Source organism: Carassius auratus, unplaced genomic scaffold (assembly GCF_003368295.1).
Source record: "Carassius auratus strain Wakin unplaced genomic scaffold, ASM336829v1 scaf_tig00216713, whole genome shotgun sequence".
In the NCBI taxonomy this organism is placed as follows: domain Eukaryota; kingdom Metazoa; phylum Chordata; class Actinopteri; order Cypriniformes; family Cyprinidae; genus Carassius; species Carassius auratus.
In genome coordinates, this window is record NW_020528703.1 from 38,529 (window position 1) to 60,440 (window position 21,912).

General features: G+C 36.1%; 1 pseudogene; it reads left to right on the plus strand.

The window, feature by feature from the left end:
• Positions 1 to 20,986, plus strand: part of LOC113098826 (exostosin-1a-like) — a 45,033-nt pseudogene extending 24,047 nt beyond the window's left edge.
• The last annotated feature ends 926 nt before the right edge of the window (positions 20,987 to 21,912 follow it).

The following is a 21,912-nucleotide window of genomic DNA, read 5'->3' on the forward strand; positions in this document are numbered from 1 at the left end:
GGAAATGAGCCTGGTTGTTTCCAACAGGGTTGAAGGGGGCGTTTGGATCTCAGATGCATGCTGAAAGCAAAAGACATGGAGTGTGATTGTTGGTGTGGAGTGTGTGTGTGTGTGTTCGTCTCATAGATTGGCATTCCTTTGGCTTGAACTCGTGCTTAGCGACGCATAACTCTCCACGAGAGATTAAAGACAGTGGGAGTCTGACACAGCCACAGCAACTTTTTCTAGAGCGCCTGTCCTTTTTTTATTTTTTTTATTTATGATAATGTCTTTCAGCTCCAGCTTGGTTTATTTTTAGCTTCCCAACTGTCTCCTAATTCAAAGTGGAGCCCAATGACAGTGTCACGACAACCTAGTAAAAGCGTATTTAAAATGACACGTCGCATCTCGTGTGAGTCGAACCTCTGCAGCCTCCTCTTCTGATTTCTCTCGTCTACAAGATGTGGTTTGCGTCCCATTTTGTTACCTTACTGTAATGGACTTCATGTTTTCTCTAGAGAGGTACATGATGGATTACAGAAGATTTGCTCACATCTCTCATTTCATTCTAATCGAATATGTGAGGGTGGATAATATCAAAATGTAACGCATACATTTTCAAATTCTACACAAACCGCTGTTAAGCATAAGCAGCTTAATGCAAGATTGGTCTTATTTTACATGATTCATCGATGCAGCGTTGGAAAATAAAATGGTTGCAAGCAGTGTATCATCTTGATGTTTTAGCTTACACTGTATTCAATTTGTGCTGATTTAAATTATGCTATCATGATAGTCATCATGTGGTACAGTTATTTTATACTGTTAAAATACAGGGAAAAGAATATTTTTCATATTTATTTGTTTGTTTGTTTATAGTTGTATTTGTTTTTATAGTAAATTTTTATTAGTTAATTTTATTTATTTGAGTTAATGGTTTTGTTCATTTAGTGTATGTGTGTGTATGTATCTGTGTTCGTTTACATCTCTTATTTGATGTTTTTAAATACAATTATAATTGTATTTATTTTTTGGTTATTTAAATGTTTATTTACTTTATGTATATTTATATATATATATATATATATATATATATATATATATATATATATATATATATATTTATTTTTATCATTTGTTTTATTTAATGTGCTTGTCTTTTCGCTTACATACATTACTCATTCACATTTTTATTTTTTTATTAATTTAGGCCTACAAAGTCTTTTACATATTTAAATATTATATGTTTATTAATTTCAATATTTTTATATTTAAATATGGACAGTCCGTTTATGCATGGCTCATAAATTCACTGAGGAGTGAACGTGTTAATGTTAGTGTAAATCTATATAATATAATATACTCTTATTTTAAAACGGCAAGAATATCTGGTTTCCCATGAAAAGTGATGATTAAAGAATAGAACGTTTGATCCATTTCAGTATCTCATTGATATTTGTAGTCTCCAGTGCTATTTATCTGTTCTTTGTCCTAGTTTGATCTTTTCTCTCATTAAATATGTCCAATAAAACTGTAGACCGCACTTGCCCTGGATGCACATGAACTACATGTTGAGCAAAACCAGTGAGAACATGCAGACAGCTGCTAGCTCTTTCTCCACGGACGAGAGTAATGTTTACGGGCTGACCAGATGGCCAGGGTCAACATGAGCCACGACATTGTTTGAAACTCAAGTCTCGTTAGTGACTGCGTTCACCTCCCTGCGGCTCCGCAGACCTGCCGCTGTCGGGGTTATGATTCCCTGCCCCTTCCTCTCAAGCTCTACACCCGCAGGCTTTTATTAAAGATGGGAAATCTTGAAGACAGGCCCGTGCTGTGTTTTCACCCTTAGGTCTGAGACACACTGTTTCCTACAGAAAGCAGGAGCATTGGAGTGTGTATTAATATAGTTTCCTCAAGTTTCTTCTTTTATCCTAGTCACGGCTATACTAAATTTTGTTCTTCGGAGTAAAAATATGTTTAGAATAGTGATATACCTACTGTTAGTGGACATCTTGATCCTGCTACAAATGGTGTTTAGATGAATATGTAAATATGTGCTGAGCTTTTCCTCTTAATAATGGTGAGAAATAGAGGTGAGAAACCAGCGGTTAAGAAAGCATCTGATCATAGTGATGTGGATGTTTGCACTCATCGAGAAAAGTCACATTGTTTATTTATTAAGTGCTTAAAAGTTAAGATAATCCGTATAAAAGGTACTAAATGTCTTCTGTGTATATAATGTTTGCTTATTTAAATAACATTAGCATTGTATTAAAGTCTGTATTAAAGTCTTCTTTCTGACCCTTTAGGTACACGTTTTGATACTTTATTTATTTATTTATTACAATTTCATTTATGTATTCTTAGTTTATTTATGGTTTTATTTATTTTTAGTTTATTTAAATGTATTTGCTTTTATATTAGCTTTATTTATAACATGTATGTTTTTTTTTTTACTTTTTGTATTATTTTCTATTTGTGCTTTGCCCATTTGTTTACTAAAATGTAAATTTTTGCTTATTTTATTTTTTTAGATTATTAACAACAGATTGCTTGAAAGCAAGCAGCTTTACAGTTTTAAACATGGAAAACCAGCGTCAGTGTCACTTTTGATTACAACTTCAATATCTACTATAAAACTGTGTTCGTTTTTGTCTGAACAAAAGTAATGAACTGGAAACATTTTCCACATTAAAAAAGGCGGAGCCCCAAAGCACATCTACCTATTATGTCATTTCCACTGACCAAAGAGAGTTCAGAGATGTTTACCAGGCAGAAATGAGCTTTTTTGGAAAGTTTGCTTTGGCAAGCTGTCCTGAACTTCCTAAATGAACTCTAAATGAACTTTGTTTGGCCTAATTTTGTTTTGAAATGACCATTGTTTGAAATGACCATTTTTTTTCTTTGATTCGCTTCAGGTATATCAGGGCTTTCATTCCGCTGTTGCCTGTGTTGTTGATTTGTGGAGTATACGCAGGTTGTTTTGATAATGGCAGCTCAGAGAATAAATCCCAAGTTTCCAAGTGTGAAATCCCAGTGTAATTACAGGACAGAACAGGATGATATTAACTCAAGTCGAGTCGTTATGATTAATGTCACAGTCTGCAGTGGATAATTAATCAGCTGTATTTGCCCTTGAGGCCAGACATCCTTTTGGACCATCTGGCATGGCATTGCGGATAAACTTTCCAGTAGCCTTTAGCCTTTAGCCCCAGTCAAAAGTAACTCGAGTAAAAGTTACGACTGCAGAGAAGTTTTTCAGACTCTGGAGAGACAGAAGGCCTTGCAACGATGTGTCCTAGTTTTTAGCAAATGTGCTTTGTGTTAGAAAGTTAGTTCATTCGGATGCTGCTTATTCCCTGTATTTGATGTAGAAAATGTAACCATCCAGATGGTTGTTTTCAATAGATCGCTGCAGTGTACTTTTTAGCCCAGCTCAGAAGTTAGCAATAGCATCATGCTGTTTAATTTTCCCATTTATTAGCAACCACTTTTTCAAGACAATTAAAAGCTTTTAAAATTTCACAGCTTTGAGTGCCAGACTTATTCAGGATTGGCTCAACCAATGGTGTGAGTTTAGTGATCTGTTTGAACTTGTCATTAGTTTAGCAATACCATTTGTTGTTAAGATACATGGTGTGGTTTAAGATGTTCATTATTATTTTTATTTTTTTTTGCCATTTATGTGGCAAAGAATCGCATGCAATATAATTATGCTCATTATACTGCATACTTTAAGTAGTTATTTTTCAGTACTCTACAAATGGCGATTTTTCTCTGTCAGCAGAGGGGGATTACAGGATAAATGGACTTTGGCAAACCAGTCGTGCCTAAGCCATTAATGTCTTATTTTCTTGATTGCACAGACAGCAGAGACGAGCGTTGCACTTTTACTCTAAGCATGCATTGTTGTTTGTGGAAGTCAAATGCCATCTTTTGTTTAACAAGCAAAATGGGAGCGTGTAGTTGGCACTGTAGTGACTCCTATAAAAACATCTCTATTAGATTAGACTGAGTTTAACAAGCTATTACAAGCAATTACTACAGTCTCTACACTTTATACTGTACCACAGTCTCATTTTCTAATTCAGTAATGCCATGTTGTTGTTTATTTATTTGATTTTTGCTATGGTACATGCTTAAACATGTAAACATGCTCATGAACCTATGTCTTTTCTTCTCGTTTGGCCATCTATGATTTATTAACTTGACTTAAATGATGTGGTTTTAATTTTTCATGCATTTTCAAAGTCATCTTTGGTTATAAAAGAACAGATCACAGTGCAATAGTATTGCATTTGGATCAAGGAAAAATGTGGGATTTAACAAATAGACAGTGTGGATTGTGCATTAGCAGTTTGTCATTAGCAGAGTCCCTTTTTTATATTATCTGGATGGACTTTAAAGGGATAGTTCACCCAAAATGAAAATTACCACATGATTTACTTACCCTCAAGCCATCCCAGGGGTGTTTGACTTGTTTATTTTAAAAGAATACAATCAGAGTTATATATATTTTTTAATTATCTGGCTCTTTTAAGCTTTATAATGGCAGCGAATAGGTGTTATTTTTCAATAGCCCAATAAAGTGCATCCATCCATCATAAAAAAGTGTCCCACATGGCTCCGGGGGGTTAATAAAGCAAAAGCAAAGCAAAGCAATGTGTTTTTGGATGGACACACTTTTTTGGGCTTCAAAATCTCGTCCCCCATTCACTCCCATTATAAAGCTTTTATGTAACTCCGACTGTATTTGTCTGTAAGAAGCAAGTCATATAAACCTAGGACGGCTTGAGGGTGAGTAAATCATGGGGTAATTTCCACTTTTGGGTGAACTATCCATTTAATAGAACAGGATGCAGCATCATAAATCTGTATCATAAGCACATATGTTGTCCTGCTGCTTCTCAGATGGCCGTCATGGATTTCCTATTATCCACCAGAGACTCGTCTCGCATCTTTAGAGGCTGTTCTTCACTTGATCCCGCAGATGTTCAAACAGTTGTAACACGTTCATGAAGTTGTGCGTGCTGTAGTTCTCTCTGTGTAAGTGTGTCGGGACGGGCATTTGGTACAGGTTTAATCTTGTTCTGATTACACCGTCATTACAAGCGGGTTGGCAGCGTTGGTGAAACCAGCATTTGCCATGCAAGCTCTGATTTCCACTAATCTGATTTAAGGCACAAATGCCACGCATGCCAACCGGCTGCTATGGCAACAATGCCAAATATAAACATAACAAAGAAAACTTAGACAGTTTGGCTGCCTACGTTGTAGTGCTCTGTTTTTTCTCATACATCTTGCACGCTTGTCAACTTGATAGAGTAGATTCAGTGTCATCCACCAACCCACCACGGCAGATTAAAGACACACCTTTAACTCCAACGCCACGCTTTCTTTTCAGCAGCCAACCGTTTATTTCAGTTTTTGTTTTTCTTCTGAAATTTGTATTTGTTTTATTTCAATTCAAGAAAACCATTTCAATAGTTAAGTGTAACACCACTGTGGTGATAGATGTTGATAGATTTGGCAGTAAATAGTTTTGTTTTAGAAAACATTACTTTTTTATTTTAGAAGCAGTTTTTTTTTTTTTTTTAATTTAAAACCAAATCATTTTTTTTATTAGAATCAAATGAATATTTTATAGCCAGACATTTTATTTTATTTTATTAATGATTGCTTTCATTATATTATATTATAAATTGAGTTATTATATTTACACGTTTAATTAATTTTTATTATGTAATATATTTATTTTTCTTTTTACTTAATTTTTTATTTATTTTTTATTTTTAACAAACAGAGGGTTGAAGCTATTTTAAAAATATAAAGTTTTATATATATATATATATATATATATATATATATATATATATATATATAACAATTTTAAATAATTTTTTGTTGACATGCAAAAGATGCTTAAAAAAAAGCTTGTATTGAACGCACAGCATTCATTTCAAGTATTTACTTTCTAACTGTACATTCCTGGTCTTATCACACACAGTCCATTTATTTACATTTGTTTTGCTGTTAGTAAGAGTGTATCATGTTGTGGAGTTGCGTGTGGTCATCAGCGTGGAGGCCTGTGGAGCAACTCCTCATCGAGGTGCAGCTGAATTATGGATGTGTTAATTCCACAGCCCACTCCATCACTTCCTGCATGCGGGGAACTTCCTCGCCCTGGCCCGAGTGTGTTATGAGAACCGGTTGCACTGCGCTCGGCTGGCTGCTTGTGTTTGAGTAATGGCGCAGGGTTGCAGTTATTCCTGACCTGCACGTGTGAACTCATTGCTGTTCATTAGAACAGGAGCCGTGTGGTTTGTGCTTTGCTGTTGTCTCGCCTGCCGTCCAGCTTGAAGAAATAGACTTGTGGCTTATAATTCACGGCCCTGCTTATCTGTACACAGTTGTACATATCAAACAAGCTTCATATTAAACCACCAATTGGGAACTTTTTGACTTATTAGCTATATACTGTTTTATTTTATTCCTTTCATTTCAGCTTTAATAGTTTTAGTAATTAGCTAAACTTGAATTATTTTGTATCATTTTTATATAATGTGCATTATTATAGAAATTATCATTTTTTTTTATTTTTGAATTTTGAATTTATTTATCTGATATCTATATTTTATTTAATTTGAGCTTCATTCAGTTTGTTAACCGTAACGACCGCTGAGATAAAGATTTTTGAAGCCAAATCATAATTTAAATCACTGTCCAATACTTTCCAATTAGTATGCATTTTAATTATGTCTTGCTCTTTATAATTTTTTTAAGAACCAAAGTAAAATTATTTTAAAGGCAAATATTAAAATGTAATTTGTATTTCTAATTTTTTATTTATATATTTTATTTATTTGTAACATTATTTTTTTTGTACATTACTTTTTTCTTAGTCTATACTTTTACTTTCTAAATGTGCATTTCTTGTTTTATCACATGCACTCAATCCATTTACCTGATCATAGTATTTGCTCACTTTTCCAAAACTAGTTAATTTGTGTTGAATAAAATTAAGTCCCACCCAAGTTCTTTTTTGCTCAATAATAAATAACAGACAGCCTTTCATTCAGCCTTTAAGGACACCACAACCATTTGGAAAATACACAGAAAAAAGTCCTTTTAAACATCTGCTTGAGTCATATTAAAAATATTAGTCTGCACACAATGACCCGGTAGGATAAACCCTGTGGTGTTGGCGAATCATGAAGTCTTTTGATTGCATCATCCCGTCCTATTTTCAGACACCCCATATCAGGTTACCCACTGAGCCAACAGGTCAGCCGAAGTTAATACAGCATCCTACAACACAACCTCAAGCTTTACCTTTCATCTCAAACCCGGAGAACATCAGGGCCGAAGCCCGGGCAGGTTCTGTCTCACTGTCCGCAGGCATCCTGACCTGTTCATTCATCCGTGCTGAAGAGCAGAGCTGAAGGAAGACCTCAGGGGCTTCACATTGGAATGCACAGCATCACCGATTACTCAATAGAGAGAGCGAGGAGAAGGAACGGAGAACGTGATGGAGAATGTGCAAGAGAGGAGAAGGGAGGGCGAGACGGGCGAAAAAGCAGGAATGTCGCATTCGGAATTCCAAACAGCCCCTTAATCCAAGTGCCGACTGAAACACTGCTTAAAGCATTTGCTGAAGCTTTTATCCCACCATAGTGCAAGAGCAGCCTACAAAGCAGAGGTCGAGAGGTCGAGAGGTCAAGAGCGTGAACGGAGATTTCTAAGAGCTCGCTTCTGACTGTCTGTGCACACTTGTGTGTGATTCACATTATGATGTTAAATGTCTGTAACCCTTTCTAAACCGCAAACGAAGCAGGTTAGATTCTCGTATTGGTTCTCGAAATCAAACTAGCATCTGGACAGTCGGTAGACATTTTTCTGAAAGCCTGGTAGCTGGTTAATAGCCATTGCTAGGGTTCTCTAGATGGATGCTTTGGTATTTTGACGAGTTGCTGAGTGTTGGCTCCTAGCTAGTTATATGAAATTGTAGAATATTTTGGTTACTTGCCAGGTGTTGCTATGGGGTGCTAGTTTGTAGTAGTTATAGTAGAAATTCTGTGGTTGACTAGTTGAGACAACATTTGGGGGAAATCTGTTTCACTCATGTTTTTATGTAGTTTTGTTGAAATATTTGTGACTCAAAACGGTTGTGTAAACTGGAAAGTATGCAGTTGCTTTCTTCCACAGTGAATGTGTTTTCAGGCTGTTGCGCCAGATGTGATGAGCATTAACCGCATGTTTTCCTGCGCCAGGATGTTTTCTGACCTTGGTTCTTAATATGTGCTTCCTTGTTTTCTTTTTCTCAACAGGTACGACTATAAAGAAATGCTGCATAACTCCACTTTTTGTCTCGTGCCTCGAGGACGCCGTCTGGGCTCTTTCCGTTTCTTGGAGGCTCTGCAGGTATATTTTTCCAGTTCATTCCCATTGCCAGTACTGCTAGCCAACGAAAGACACTTTAGCAGTTTGCATGCATGTTATACATGCCCACACACATACTTTATCAATGAAATCCCTCATGCTCACGAAAGCTGCATTCATTTGATAAAAAATACAGTAAAAACAGCAGTATTAAGTTAAAATAACATATTTATATTTCATATAGGAAGCAAATTGAGGTATTCCAAAGATCTCATTTGTGGTATTTCATTCCTATGTCAAATAAATAATCCACTTTTATCCATAACCAGCACTATTCTGTGGCGTGTGTTGTGTGGGAGTGTGGCTGTGCTCTTTCAGGTTGTCTGTTGTTGTGCAGACATAAGGCTTAACAGGCCATTATATATTGTGTTTTGAATTGTGTGGGTGTTGAGGATTGACTAGCTGAGGTTTGCAGGGCTTTAATGCTGCATATGTGCACTTGTGTCTGTCTTCAGCTCTCAAGGGCTGTATTGGTCTGTATGTATTTCAGCAGATTGCAGCGCTGGTTAATGACACTGCGAGGATTAGTCCATAACAGCGGGAAGATATTAGAGATGACGGGAGGTCAGGGGGTGGGAGCAGCTGAACAGATTAGGGACAGGACAACAAGCCTGTGCAAACACACACATAGTTCTGCTTGGAAAATATTACATTTGATCTACAATGAAAGTTCTGTTCAGGTACTGCGATGCTGTGATGGCTGATAAGGAGTTTAACACAAGCTATGATACTGATTTATTACCACTTTTGTGTGCTATGGTACATGTCCAAAAAGCATACAGTATTTTTAACTGAGGTTTATGGCCAGAAAACATTGAAATACTGTTGTACCATGTTCAAAAAAAAAACCTTGGTATATGGTAGCATGTCCACACATGCAACAAAAACATATTATAACCCCGCAAAAAGGTTTGTTTTATTAAACAATAACAACACTATTTGGTATCAAGCTACTATAATGTTTTATGAACAAATTATATATATATATATATATATATATATATATATATATATATATATATATATATATATATATATATATATATATATATATATATATATATATATATATATATAGTCACTGTACTAAGGTTATAAAGTTATTTTGAGCTTTTGGGATAGTTTTAACTGTAACTTCATCCTGAATAATAAAAGCAGCTCTGCTCTAATGAGTAATAATTGCAGCTGATATGCAAATTGGAGACCAGGTATTATAAACAATGCACCATCTGTCTGTTGGTACCTGCTGCTTCAGAAACAAGACACAAAAGCTCATTTGTAGCTGAATAGTGAACACGTCTGACAGTGTACATACAAAGAAGAGCTGCTTGGAAGTGCTTGGTTTCATTTGGCCATTGTCCATATTGCACATTGCTGTATATTGCCAAATTGGTGTGCATATATATATATATATATATATATATATATATATATATATATAAAACTATTAATTATTAAGATTTTATCCCCCTGTAGATTTGTGCATTTGTCTCTGTCTCCATTCTTGATGATTATCTCATTGTTATGACCCGTGAGGCCCGAGTTCAGACAGGCAGAGCCACGCTTTGTGTTTCCCTCAGTCGCTGCCAGATTTCAGAAACATGACTGATCTGATAAACCAAGATTCCCTCATTTCTCAGTCTGAAGTCAGAGCTCCTCTTGCTTTCAGACTTTCCACTCGAAGACGCTAATAAAATTTTCATGACGCTTGTTTTATGTTTCGTCAGCCTGTTCTAACGTGCCTCTCTCTCTCTGTGTGTGTGTGTGTGTGTGTGTGTGCAGGCCGCTTGTGTTCCCGTCATGCTCAGTAACGGCTGGGAGCTTCCCTTCTCAGAGATCATCGACTGGAGCATGGCCTCTGTCATTGGGGATGAGAGACTTCTTCTACAGGTACGACTTCCAGAATAGATCAGGATAGGAGCTAGTTCAGCTCATTCTGTTTCTTGTTCCTGTCTGAAACAACAGCTCTGTTCCCAAATTCAGCGAGCTGCCTGAAACACATTCTACTTGTATTTGTTCTGCCTGTCTGTGTGAATGAATGAGGCAGATGTGTTTTCAGCGTCTGCTGTCAAACTGTATGAGGACAAGAACACATGAACTTCACCTCCAGAACTGGTTTGAGATATCACTTCATGAGCATTTTACCGTTTCATTTTAGAAATACTATCATCATATATCACAGCAACCCACCAGAATAAAAGTTTGGTTTATATATATAAATATGTTCTAAATAAATATATTACTGCCTCTGTCTTCTTTCTTTCCTTCTTTCTTTATTTGTTTGTTTCTTTCTTTTTCTTTCTCCCCCCTTCTCTCTCTCTCTCTCTCTCTCTCTCTCTCTCTATATATATATATATATACATTCTGTTAATAATAATAATAATAATATTTTAAACTCTTTTTAAATAAATAATTAGTCTTTTTATTTTATTCCTCTGCCAATTGTAACAGTAAGCCCCTGTTGAGCACTTAATCCAAAAAAAACAAAAAAAACAACATGAAATAGTTGAATTTTCTTTTTTTTAAAGAGATTAATTAAATTGTTCATATTTTATGCCTTTATATACATAACACTGAATTTCTGAAAACATTTAATAGGGCCTTATTATTATTTAAAATAAATACATACAACAGTAAATTATGAATTCCTTTTATTAGACATGCTTTATGTTTGCTAAAATTTAATTAAACCGTTTCAATGCAAAAATGAAATCACACTATTTGGTAAAATAAAAATTTAAACATGAAATAAAATGATGTCAAATTTTAAGTTTCATTAAATTTCACAATTAATTAGAAATGCCTTTTGGTCTCAAACTTAATTTAACTATTAAAATATAGTCCAGAAAGATTGAAATGGAAAAAAAACTGAATTTGAAAATTCTTGAAAATGCTTATAATGCCTACATAATCAAATCAAATGGTTTTGGAAATGAGACATGTTTATATGTTGAAATTAGTTTTAACCCCATGCTTTCATTAATCATGCATTAGTTAAATCGTTCTAATGTCACATGCTAATTTACCGAGCAAAAGCTTGCAGCTATCAGTGACAGTCTGCAGACCTTTGGAGACCCCCTCAGTGAAAGCAAGTGCATGTGCCTTTGTAATTGAAATGAGTCCTCTTGCCCGGCCGATTAGCGGCCTGCAGCAGGAAGACAGTCTCTGGTGAGAGGAGTGACAGCTTCTGTCAGGCCGCAGTAGCTTTTAATATGCTCTCGTGCCCCTGTGGCACTGACCGGCTCAACAAAAGGTGAGACTAATCATCCTGTGATAGAATTGTAATGGAAATCTACCTCAAGGGCCGTTTGTGTTTACAGTGATGAGAGACTTTAATAATCACTCACACCTGCTGTGACTCACTTCTGCTCTCAGTAAATACTGGAACAGAAGCACTGAAAGACTGAGCAAGACCTCAGGCTGTTTCCAGTGTGTTTAATGTACTCGCTATCTATCTGTCTGTCTGTCTGTCCGCTTTCCTGAGAAGCAGAGAGCTGTGCATCATTTCTGTTCACTTCAATCAATCGAACTCTAGTTGGGACCACGCAATTGAACCAAGTGTGAAATCCCCCTCAGAGTGCTCTGTCCTCAGGGAGAAATCTGAGTTATTTTTACTGGTGCCCCCAATTGAAAAGGCCTGTCAAGTAGAAAACACATTATCACACTGCTCCCGTCTCCTCAGATTCCATCGACGGTTCGCTCCATCCATCAAGACCACATTCTGTCTCTCCGCCAGCAGACGCAGTTCTTATGGGAAGCGTATTTCTCTTCTGTGGAGAAAATTGTGCTCACTACATTGGAGGTAAGCAACTTCCTGATCGATTAAAACAAGTCATGCAGCCATCAAGACCCTCCAAAACTGGACTGAGTCGCATTTCAGCCTAAAAATGAACAGGGAAAAATGGGAAAATATATTTAGCAGAAAATGAAGCTAGTTTTAGGTGCATTCAAATTTTTGCATTGTGATTTTCATGATTATTATGCACATTTTCACAGCACAGTTCTCAATACTATAATGCAGCCACAATCAGATGTAGTTATGAGTTTGTAATTATAAGTTTTTTTAATGATTGAATGGTAAAAAAAAAGGATGAGAATCATTCAGACGCAATGATTTATTTAGTAAAGTTAGCATAAATACGTGTTATGTTTAAATATTCTACTATTTAAATAACTCATAATGTAAATTAAATCTAGCAACAACAGCAAACGAAATGTTGTGAAAGTGTAATTTCTGGTTGTGCACAAACTCTTTTACCCTCCCACTTGACTGAAAGGCATGTGATCAGTCATGTCGGGAGCTATTCCTGAAGGCGTACGGAGCTACATCAGGCCGGTCTCAGGCTCTGGTTTCACACACTTCTCCCTGGAGGAAGCGTTGGTGTGTAAGAGGACACCCCGGTCAGCTCTTGAGGGGTGGATCTGTGAGACTGAGCATTGATACGCAGCCAAATAAACATGGCTACAGTCCAGATGGCCTCATGTTTGTCAAAGTTAAACGCTTGTGAGATTTGAGGCTTGTTAATGTTAAAGTGAGTCTGATGGATCTAGTGGTGGTCATTCAGAACTCTTCCTTTTGCAGATCATCCAGGACCGTGTGTTGCAACACAACGCCCGCAGCACATTGATGTGGAATCGGTTGCCAGGTGGACTTTTCACTCTGCCCCAATACTCACCCTACCTGGGCGACTTCCCTTTCTTCTATGCTGTACTCGGTAAGCAGGCCACCGCATGTTATCATGTTTGTGGTATGTATGAGTTGTCTAGATTAGATATATCGATCATCTCCACAGGTGTTAAACCACAGCAGAAGTTCACAGCCGTCATTCACGCCGTCACGCCTCTCGTATCTCAATCTCAACCCATTTTCAAGTTGCTCGTGGCTGTGGCCAAATCCCAGTACTGTGCCCAGGTCAGTGTAATTTTAGTATTAATATAAGTGCTATTATAGTGTTTTAAAATAGCTTTTATTTTTATATTTTCATTTAATTTTAGTTTAGGTTTTAGTCATTTTGTTAAGTGCCTTTGTCATTTTTATTAGTTTTTAGTAATATTTCTATTTAGCTTTATGTAATTTGAATTTAGATTATTTTTCTCAGTTTTAATACTTCAACATAATCTCATTTTATTTCAGTTAATTAGCCAAATATCAGGCTTTCAGAAATATGCTCTGGTCAAGCTCAAACCATTCATGAAGTCTAACTTTATTATTTAAACAACTGCAATAAAATGGAAACAAAATAAACTACTGTAATTTATAATCTTTAAATATTGTGAGTTTATGTTCTTAAGTTTGAATTCACTCACATTCAAAAGTAGGATTTTTTTTTGGGGGGGGGGGGAGTACGGAAAGGAATTAAATATATCAAAAGTGACTATAAAAACTTTAATTCTTTTCAACATTGATAATAAGAAATGTTTCTTGAGCAGCAAATCAGCATATTATTCTGATTTCTGAAGATCATGTGACACTGAAGACTGGAGGAATGATGCTGAAAATACAGCTGCGCATCAAAGAAATAAATGACATTTTAAAATAAAAATATTCACAATATTACTGTCTTTACTGTATATCAGATCAAATAAATGCAGCGTAGGGGATGTTCTATTATGTTTTCAAAAACATTCACGAAACTCCAGAGGCCCTAAACTTGTGTGTGATAGTGTATATGATATAAAATGTCCTGTATAGTAGAAATGACCCTGGGACGGCATCTGATGTTCTCACTATGTGCTTGTGTCAGCTCATTGTCCTGTGGAACTGTGACAAGCCTCTCCCTGCGAAGCACCGCTGGCCCGCCACCTCTGTTCCAGTCATCGTAATCGAGGGCGAGAGCAAGGTCAGTCTCCACACCACTGTCTTTATATTCTCATCAGATCTTTTGAAGGGCCTGGTGTTACTCGTCTGGATGACAAATGATGGATGGTGCATAGCTGTGCTAGTGCCGTGATTTTGCGCTCTGCCTTGAATGTTTATCATACTTAAGTTAAAGATATTGAGCATTTTCTAGAGATTTCATGCATTGATTACATGTTTAGGTGATGAGTAGCCGATTTCTGCCCTATGAAAACATCAAACTGACGCAGTCTTAAGTCTGGATGAAGACACTGTGCTCTCGACTACAGAGGTGAGCCTACAAATCAGAAAGGTTCTAGTTTTTCTGGTGTGTTTTATAAAATAGGTGCTCGTTTTATTTCAGAAAATGTGTATACGTTTGCTCATTAGGGTTACACTGTCACTTTTTATCCACTAGTGGTTAAAGCATAAATCCACATTACTTGGTAATGATCACCTGGATTATTGCCTCATCAGTGTGAATGTCACATGTAATAACATCAAGATAACCAAAGAAGGATATCTGGAAAATCTTATTAACAAGATTTCTTTATGGAAGCTTGTTTTCTCACAATTTCTCAATTCTGCTTTTTTCTGGAATTCTGAGTTTAAACCTCAAAATTCTGACTTTTCCCCCCAGGATTCCGAGTTTGCGTCTCACAATTCGGTTTATTTGCTTCCACCACAGTAGTAAAAATAAACTGGGTAATTATGACTTTATGTCTCACAATTCATTGTGAAATAAAAAATCAATTACGTTTTTCTTTTCTTTTCTTTTTATCCCTTGCTGGAAGCAAGCTTCTAAACGCATGCTGTTGTTTTGACTTGCTGAAATCAATAGTTTTAAGAAAAATATCTCAAATTGTGGCAGCACTGACATCAGACAAAGCAAATGCTGTTCATATCAGATAACGATGAAAACTTTTATGTATTGGCAAATACGTTGAAGTTGTTACTCAAAATTTGCATTGTAACAATGGAGTGCTATGCAAGCTATGTTGATTAATTTTTTAACAACAGTTTTTACACTTTAATTTCAAACAAAAAACGAGCTTTAAATTGTATTTTCACCAGTAAATTGGTTATTAGTCATCCTGCTCTCTAAATATCAATATCTGCTGCATTGGATGACCACTATTTTGGGTTTTACTCTCTTTATGCAGGACTGAATTCTGAGTTATATATTTCTGAAATCTTGTTTTTGTCTTTTGGAAACAGTTGAAACACAGTGACAAATCTTAGGGTTCATGCGTGAATGGTTGAGTAAGTACTTATTGTAGAATAACTTGTTTCCGCAGGTGGATTTTGCCTTTACAGTTTGGCAAAGTTTCCCAGAGAGGATTGTGGGATACCCTGCACGGAGCCATTTCTGGGACTCCAACAAGGAGCGCTGGGGCTACACTTCCAAGTGGACCAATGACTACTCCATGGTGCTGACTGGAGCTGCTTTCTACCACAGGTAAGTTTCCTTTACAAGGAGGCACAAAGTCACTTTCCAGAACCTTCACCCTCTCTGCTCATCTGTGGTGGAATGAGCTGCTAACCCCCTGTACTGCTGAAACTGTCAAGACTATGTCATGTTCCCTAGGCGGGTAGCTTACTACTATTAGTGATTCATCATGGTTGACAAGTTCTATAAAGGTTTAACAGGCCATCTCTTCTTACTGCAGGTATTATAACTACTTGTATACACACTACCTGCCCAGCAGCTTGAAGAGTATGGTTGACCAGCTCTCGAACTGTGAAGACATCCTCATGAACTTCCTGGTGTCTGCTGTCACTAAGATGCCTCCTATCAAGGTCACCCAAAAGAAGCAGTACAAGGAGACGATGATGGGACAGGTACAAACTGCATTAATGACCTGTTTTGCTACGGTTACGCCTATGGTTTACACTACTCCAACATTTTCCACGTTCGAAAACGTCGACTTTTTAAAACGCTGCTGACCCTGTTTTAATTTGAAAACTCTGAGGTTGGGTTTCAGTGTAAATGGACCAAAACAGAGACTTTCGTAAACGATGCCATGGGTGCAACCGTGTAACCCTATCATGAACGGTAGTGTAGACGGAGATCGTTTCTGAAACACCAGTGTAAACGTGGATCATTTTAATTCTAAAACACTGTTTTAAAACGAAAATGCACTAGTGCATACGGGCCTAAATCAATGTCAGTGTTTCAGGTATTCACCTCATATGTTCAGCCGTTTGAGTGCTAGTATTTTCAGAGTTCAATCTGGAATTCTGGGGAAGGGTTGAGACAAGTGCGATACCGTTTTCCTCCCCCAAAAATAGCTTATAATGACTTGAGGAAATACTTCAGCTTCCTCCAGCAGCTTCTGCTATTCTCATATTAAGATCTGTCTGTTATTTTGAATGTGTTCAGTGAATTCCCTCAGCACTTTTTTCTGCAAATCCAAGATCTCACGATACCTGTCAAGAACCAGTGTTACTTTAGTATCATTGAGGTACAATTTTGATTTTTATAAATATTTTGAATTAAATTGCATTTTTAAATATTCATTTTTTTTTTTATGAATTAGTTTTACAAAAAAAAAATTGTTTAAATGTTATTTAAATTTCAGTTTTAATTAATTAAACTAGATAAAAGTGAGAAATGTTGCTAAAATAAGTGTTTTATATTTTATTTCTGGTAATGCTAATTTTATTTAATTAAAAATTATTTGTTAGATTTTTTTTAATATATAATAGTTAACTCTAGTAACTCTGTCAAGATCATGCCTGGATTATAGTTCACATCAACATCAAAATATTTTATTTTACATGTAAAATAATATGCAATGAAATATTTATTTGTAAAATCATTAAAGCATTAACGTCTTTTTAATAGCCAATAGCTTGAATAGCCAGTGTCCAAATATTATGTATTTTTGATGAAGCTGTTGTTGTTTACAAATAAAATTTAGTTTGAAAGCAAAGTACAATCTAATTTTGTTTGAATTAGAATTTGTACTTTTATCCATTATGCATAATATGCAGTTGCATCGATCTGGCATTAAGAGAGATAGAGTCTGTTATCCACATAGTTTTTCAACACCACAGCAAGGCATTTTCTGATTCAATGGCCGCTGTAGTAGATAACTAGAAGAATAACATTGCAGTAAAACTGTTTAATACAGACCAGTGTGTTCATGATTATGATAATATAAACTAATTTAAAGCTGCATAATGGGTTTGTGCAGGTACAATATCTAGAAGCAAAGATGTCTTGCACATTTAAGTTACACATAACGCATCCAGTCTTTAATAAGGTGGATATGGCAGCTAACTAACCGTCTCTTTCATCCACAGACGTCCCGGGCATCACGTTGGGCAGATCCTGACCACTTTGCCCAGCGGCAGACGTGCATGAACAAATTTGCCAGCTGGTTTGGCACCATGCCCCTGGTCCATTCGCAGATGAGACTGGATCCTGTTCTGTTTAAAGACCAGGTATCAATACTGCGCAAGAAGTACAGGGACATCGAGAGACTCTGACGAAGCTGAGAAACCTTTCCTTCTGAACGGGGATAGAAAACGGCTTCCGAAAACCCCCCAGAACCCTGAGAAACCAGATCAACAGGGATAAAAACGGGGGCATGGAAACATTCAGGGAGGAAGCGCATCGAGATTGGGGGACGATGAAGATCCGTCTGTTAGAGATTGTCACTATTAATATATGAAAGCAAGAGGTTCGATTCGAGACCACGTTGACGTTATTTGGCAGAGTTTAGCGCAACACAAAGACAAGCCAATATTGGCAGCTTTCTGTCTTCCAAACCCCCTCTTGAAATGCTTTGCCAATGACAATGGTGACATGGCAACTTTGCCAAAGCCAGGCAGCCACACGCACATGCACATGCAGTCAGAATATAGACTACTATCCATCGGTTTCACTTCTGGATCAGTCCTCTTCATGTTAGATGTGCAATACTCCTGGCTGGAAGGCTCGCCCGCGATCCAGCAGTGCATGTTTATTCAGTTTGCCTTCTGCAAGCGTTACGCCACTCTCGAAGACTTAGGACGACGTCCCGCAGAGAAGTCGAGCGTGTGAAACACCGCGCACAACGTCACAGTGCCTGAGCTTTCAGATGGATCATATCTGGGAGCCCAAAGGGGTTTTGTATGAATGCAAAAACACCTTGTTCATGCTGCTTATATTTGGATTCAAATGTAGGTGTTCCACAAATTTGCCCAAAGGTTTCCTTTTCCTTTTTTTCTATACAAGCCTTTTGGTGTGTTTTGTCAAACTGACATAATTTTTGATGATTTAGATCCAATGCCACAATTATCTCGTTCCTTGTTAGGTTTTCTTACAAGTCTTACAACATGCCATATCAGAAGTTCACACTGCAGCTAATTCAGATGCCACTCCACTTCTTGTCTCTCTTTTTTTATTTTGAAAGTGACGCATTTTAACATAAAAAATATTCATATACACTCCTGAACAAAATCTTAAGACCAGGGGATGCATTGCAAGTTTGACACATTTCGCGATGCATCCCCTGGTCTTAAGATTTTGTTCAGGAGTGTAATGACAACCACTTTTACAAATCAGTCTTTTAATAACATGTTGTTAATGCAGTGACGTAACGTGCTAATGACCAAACATTTTAAATCAATACTGCAATCCGTTTTCTTGAATAGTCAGTCAGTGTGCATGAGACTAATATGTAGGTTTTCAATAAATTGGCCCCAAAATTTAGGTTTTTCTTTCTTTTTATAGAAATTGACAAACTGACGACATTTTAGTATTTTTTTATGTTTTCGAACCAATGCCACAATCATTTACTGTCTTGGTTTTTACGAGTGTAATGTCATATGAGACCACGTTCACACTGGAACAAATTCAGTTTTCACTCCACTTGTTTATCTGGAAGAGACAAATGTGTTTTTCATCTGGAAACATTAGATCGTGACAACCTAATAATAACAAATAGTTTATGCAGAAATCACTTGTCTAATGGCAAACATGGAGGGACTGAAAACATCTTTGTATGGCTAATATTTCTTTATATGGATGTTCCAATCTATCCATTTAAATCTATTTATAACTTCAACATTGTTCCATTTCAGAAAACTACATTCAATAATCCCTATGTTGTTTCAGTGTGTACGTGGCTAGTATGTAGAAGTTTCTAGAATCACTCGCTCTAAGCACAGGATATGTGGTTGTAAAGAGATATTTAACACTAGTTTTGCTTTACTCTCGCAAATCAATGAAACGTCTGGAAATGCTTGATTACAAGAGGACGTCATTCATTTAGAGCTTCAGGTTGAGTTTTGAGAATGTCTTCAATTGATTTTCTGTTAAGAAAGAACTATTAACTCATTATCAATCCTGTTTTTCTCAGATTGGGATGGATAGAGCTGACTGTCTCAGTGAAGACCGATTCAAAAGTACATTTGATGGAAATCCATATACTTAAACATGGTCTTAAAGGGGTAGTTCACCCAAAAATACTAATTCTGTCATCATTTACTCACCCCTTTATGTCGTTCCAAACAGTTGCTTTCTTATGTTGAACTCAAAAGAAGATATTTTGAAGATTGCTGGTTATCAAACAGTTGGTTCATTACCATTGACTTCCAACCACCAACTGTTTGGTTACAAGGAGTCTTCAAAATATCTTCTTTTATGTTCAACAAAAGAAAAGCAACCCATATATGTTTGGAACGACATAAAGGGGGAGTAAATGTTGACAGAATTTTTATTTTTTTGAGTGAACTATCCCTCTAAGTCAGAGTAGATGCCATATTTAATGTTGCATGAATGAAAACACGACTTTGAGGGACGGACCTATAGTTTGTTCAATGGGTTTTGTTGTCAATAAAAATACGTCTTTGCAAAAAATAACAACAAAAAAAAACTATTGTTTTCAAAACGTGATATGGCACCTTAAGACAGTACAATCTACTGTATTTAACCAACTGTTAATTAAATATAATTTATAATAAAATAATCTAAACAGATTTAAGGTTTAATGTCCATACAATTACAAAAAAGTACCTTGTAGAGTACTTTTGTAAGAGTATTTTCTCTTTTAAAGACAAAAGGGTTTAATATTATTGATGGTTTGGATCATGTGAGGATAGAAATGTGTGAACTTTTGTTTGACTGTTAATATATTTGCATGGCGATCATCTGATTGGACTGCTTTATTTTCTTTACTCAAGAAAGAAACAAGGAATAATGTGACAATACAGAACAGAATGTGTCCCAAATATTATACGATGAGGAAAAACATTTAGGAATGTAGAATGATGTGCATGAATTGGGCCAAAACTCTGGCAAACGTCTCTCCAAATAAGACATTGTTATTATGAGGTTCTAGTCACACTTTTTTTTTTGTCTCAAGTAAATGTGCCTTTTCTCAAGACACTTCGCCTCATAATCTCCTCTATAGTGTTGATCATACATGGGTTTCATGCATCTCTCTGGTCTTGTTCACTCGGTTTAGTTTTCTCTGTCAAACACTGGAGTTTTTGTGATTTGTTCAGTACTGACATTCCTTCCTGTTTTGTAGGAAACACATCTCAGTCGCTCTTTCACTCGGCCTCATGTCTGTATGTGTATTTAACACACATGAGGATTCATGTATTTCAGTTTTGATTCTTTTCTCCTCTGACTTTATTTTACATCATTACAAACAATAAAATAAATGTAGAATTTTTTTTAAGATATGAAAAGTGATTTTATAAAAACGAAATAAATGATATTTGATAAATCTGTATGTGCTGTTTTGTTTATCTCAAGTGATATCAAACTGTGTCATATAGGGATGTAACAAATCATGAATTGTTGTATTATTGTGTCTTGTACAAAATTTCTTTGTAAAACTGAAATAGGTCAAATAACAAAACTAAACAGAAATTTTAAAACGAATCCCAAATCAAATAAATAAACAATATAAATAAATCTCTTCATATAAACAAACGGTTTTTATAACACTGCTTTAATGCATCATACAGAGGCAAGATCAAAAGAAAACACCATCTAAACTTAACATCCCATAAGGATGTACTGAGAAATATTGTGTAGAATAAATTTTTGCTCAGAAATTCCCAATTTCCAATATAATTTGAAAGAGACGGCAAGTAACACGCTGAATTAAACATTAATTAAAAGACTGAAAGACTGAAAATAGTATTTTCTCAACAAATGTGCTCCAGTGTTCTTCTAAAAATAATTTGCAGTGTGTATTAATGGACATTTTGGGTATACGATTCCTTTACCATCATAAAAACGACACCTTTCACTTTGAAATGGTTCTCAGACGGCTGCTGTAATGAAAGCTCAGTTCTCTTCCAGCCGTTCTGGAGGGAATTACAGAGAGCCAAGCGAAGGCTTCTCATTCATAAATCATTGACAGCTCGGGCGAGTGGGACGCTCGTTGTGCTGGATTCTTCTTCCATGGAGCACTGAATCTCTGGAGCGCTTCATCCCTCAAACACACATAATACTTACTGAATTTAACAACTGGCTTTCTTTCCATTCCTGAGGCTGTTGGAGTTAAATTGGTGTTGCTGCATGATACTCAAGTGGAGTTTGAATTAAAAAAAAAAAATTATTAAAATGGTTATTTTATTAAGATAAATACATCATTAATAATGCCTATATACTCTCATTATTCTTTAGAATCATTTCTCAAAGATTA